The sequence below is a fragment of the Echinops telfairi genome, unplaced genomic scaffold, assembly GCF_000313985.2.
Source record: "Echinops telfairi isolate 266 unplaced genomic scaffold, ASM31398v2 ScPeMD7_15;HRSCAF=58, whole genome shotgun sequence".
Lineage (NCBI taxonomy): Eukaryota > Metazoa > Chordata > Mammalia > Afrosoricida > Tenrecidae > Echinops > Echinops telfairi.
The window spans coordinates 10,567,124-10,570,891 of record NW_022103912.1 but is presented as its reverse complement, the minus strand read 5'-3'; positions in this window follow the sequence as shown (position 1 = coordinate 10,570,891).

Sequence of the window (3,768 nt, the reverse complement as noted above, 5' to 3'; positions counted from 1 at the left end):
GACAGGGTGGCTACAATAACGGGCTCTTCCATAACCACAATTGTGAGAGGGGGCCAGGAGCAAGTAGTGTTTCACTCTGTTGTACATTGGGTTGCTATGAACCCCACCAGTCCCACACATACATATGTCAGCCTGCTGTATATGCGCATACATGTTATTTTTGCTATGAGTAGGAACCAGCCAGATGACACCTCACAATGGCAATAACAACCTATGCACGTGCTATGTTATTGACATCATGTGTCGTTCGCCCAGTTCCAACTCATAGCGAGCCCGTGTACAACAGAGTGAAACACTGCCCAGTCCTGTGCCCTCCTCACCATTGTTGTGAGATAAGAGCCCATTGTTGCAGCCAAAGGGTCACTCCATCTTGTTGAAGGTCTTCTTTTTCACGACCTCTCTGCTTTACCAAGCAAGATGCCCTGTTCCGGAGACAAGCTTTTCCTAAGCATGTCTAAATAGGTGGCATGAAGCCTGGTCATCTTTGCCTAATATTCGAGCTGTTCTTCGAAGACAGATTCGTTTATTCTTTTGGTAGTCTGTGGTACTTTCCATATCTTCACCGGTAACATCATTCAAATGCACCAGTTCTTCAGTTTCCTTGTTCATTGTTCAACTTTCACATGTATATGAAGCAATTGAAAATACCAAAGCTTGGGTCAGGCGCACCTTAGTTCTCAAAGTAACATTCTTGCTTGTCAGTAATTTAAAGAGGTCTTATGCAGAAGATTTACAAATGCAAGGCATCATTTGATCTAACTGCTGCTTCCACGATTATTGACTTTGGATTCAATTAAGACGAAATCCTTGACAACTTCAATTTTTTCTCCATTTATCATTGGTCGAGTTGTGAGAATCTTGGCTTCCTTTACATTGAGTTGTAATCCAAGTTGAAGGCTCCACTCCACTCTTTGATCTTCTTCAGCAAGTGCTTCAAGTCCTCTTCATTTTCAGTAAGCAAAATTGCATCATCTGTGTATCATAGATCGTGAATAAGCCTTCCTCCAATGCTGACACCACATTCTTCTTCATAGAAACCAGCTTTTCTTCTTTCCTCCATACACCCATTGAATAAGCATGGTGAGAGGCTATCACGCTGACACACACCTTTCTTGATTTTAAATCATATGGAATTAGTATTTCCTTGTTCTCTTTGCACTACTGCCCCTTGATCCATATACAAGTTTCCAAATAAGCATAATTAAGTGTTTTGTAATTCTCATTATTCTGAAGGTTAGCCATAGTTTGTATGGTCTGCAATATCAAGTGCCTTGGCATAGTCAATAAAATGCAAATAAACGTCTCGCTGGTATTATCTAGAAAACCAACTGTTAGTGCTAGAAAACCAAATGGGAAGAGTATGCTCATCATTTAAACTGGAAAAAAAAAAAAACCTCAAGGAAAAAAATACAAGCCTTGAGTTGCAATATTAAAAGATTCTATGGGCAAAACATTGAACAATGCAGGAAGCATAAAAATTAAAAGATGGAAAGAGCACAGTCCTAGTGTCAACCAGTTAACCATTTCAAGAGGTAGCATATGATCAAGAGCCACTGGGACTGAAGGAAAAAGTCCAGGCTACACAGAGGCATTAGCCAAAACCAAGGCTCCAGGAATTGATGCAGTACCAACTGAAATGATGAAGCCCTGTAAGTGCCCACTGGTTTATTCCAGGAAATTTGGAACACAGCTACTTATCCAACTAAATGAAAGAGATCCATAGTTGTACCCATTCCAAAGAAAAGTGACCCAAGAGAATGCTCAAATTATAGAACAATATCTTTGATATCACATGCATAAAAATTTTGCTGAGGATAATTCAATAATGGTTGGATCAGCACATTGACAGGGAGCTTCCCTAAATTGAGGCTGGATTTAGAAGAGGAGGTGGATCAAGGGATATCATTGATGATGTCAGATGGAAGTATATATATTTATGGCTATATAGTGATATATGAGTGTATATGCATGGAGGCTTTAAAAAGCTCATGGATAAAACTTATTATCTTTTAATTGATTTTGTTCATTCATTTTTTGAAGCTGCCTCTATATAATCTGAGATTAATAGACTGTTAATTAAAATGCACATATCCTTTGTATATGGACCTTAAGCCTTAAAACGGAGACACTGGCGTAACTGAAACGGGTGCCATTGGAACCAAATTAGAATTTCATTCTGTATTAAACTTCATTCTGTATTAAACTGAAGTATTCTTTGCTCTGAGGAAGTAATTCAGCCTTTTTGATTAGAGTTTTACTGTTTGTAACACAAAGGGAGGAAGAGCCAGGATTCTAGCGTGGGTAAGAAATTATTTGCTGAAGTTGTTTGCTAAGGATGTTTGCTCAGCCTGGTCTAAGAATGCATGGTTCAAGTATGTCCCCAGAGTGGAGGAAACAGAATTAGAATGGATAGTATTAAGTGTGAGCCTGTACGTAGCTGCTTCATAGCTCTCTAACCAAGATCAGGTACACGTCCGTTAACTAAGCCTTCATCAAACTTCATCTCCACGCCTCAGATCTCCCACTCTATTTCTGCTGGCTCTTTGTAGAACAGGAACTAAGACATAAGTCTGTTACCTCAAGGGAAAATGGGAGACAAGCCTGCAACGGTGATAGAAAAATGTCTTAAATGCTCCTAAGAGATTTCTTTTTTAATCTTAGAACATAGCAAATAGGTTTACTGATGTTAACAAGAATGTCTTGGTCAAACATGTTCCAGGAGGTTAGATTTAATGTTAGGGGAGAGATTAGTGTTAAGTAAACTTATAGTTTAGCAAATCCCTGGTAACGTTTTTGGCAATGTGCCTGCACTACCACCACTCCCTTTTTTGTGCCTATTAGTACAACTCTATATTAATTCACCTGCTCAAAACCCTCTCTCCTGGCAATTTGGAACACACTGCCACTTTTTGCAGGATGCTTGTGCATTTCTCTGTTTCAAAAATGTTTTGTCCTTCCCTAAAACTCTGTATTTTATTTCTTGCAAAGACTCAGCCTGCCACAGTGTTTCACTCTGATAACCCTAATGTCAGACCCTGACAAAGGAATAAAGCCAGGTTTACATGTGGAGATTTCAGATGCCTGAGATCTTGGTGTCCGAATACAGCCAACACAGAGAAAACTGGTCCCAGAGTTTTCCTGGTGACTAGAATCCATCCTAGTTTTCTATCCATCCCTAGATCTGCCCCACAACATGAGGGGCCTCCACCTCCTTCTGCTACCACCACTATCCTCCCTGCCGGCCAAGAAGGGCGCGCACTGGTGGAGTAACTTAACCCCTGCCAGACAGTCCTAGAGGCCAACCAAGGCCACTCAGGCAGGACAATTGAGGATCCCAGAGCCTTGGCATGGAGAGGAATGGAGAAAGCTCCAGAGTGGATGGATGCCCCTGCTCCACCCACAGACTCCTCCAACCACCAGTAGCACTCTCCTTCCCACAGGAGAGCTGGCTAGTGCTGTCTGGGAGAAACTGTGGCCGAGCTGAGGGCAGGTGGCTCCACTGACTTGGAACTGAGCATGCAGCGGGCAGGGGGGGCAGTCACCGACCCTCTTTAATGTATTCATCTCCTCTTCTAGCATCTCTTCATGTTTCTTAGTTTTGCTAGTTTATTATCAGTCTTTCCCACTAACATGGAGATTGTAGGATGCCAGGGACCTCTTTTCTCGTGTTCATCATTGTATCTCTGGGCCTAGAACCGAGCCTGGCACATGAAGGGTAAATAGATACTTGGACTTGTCAAACATGCCTATGACATGGTTCTTACACAC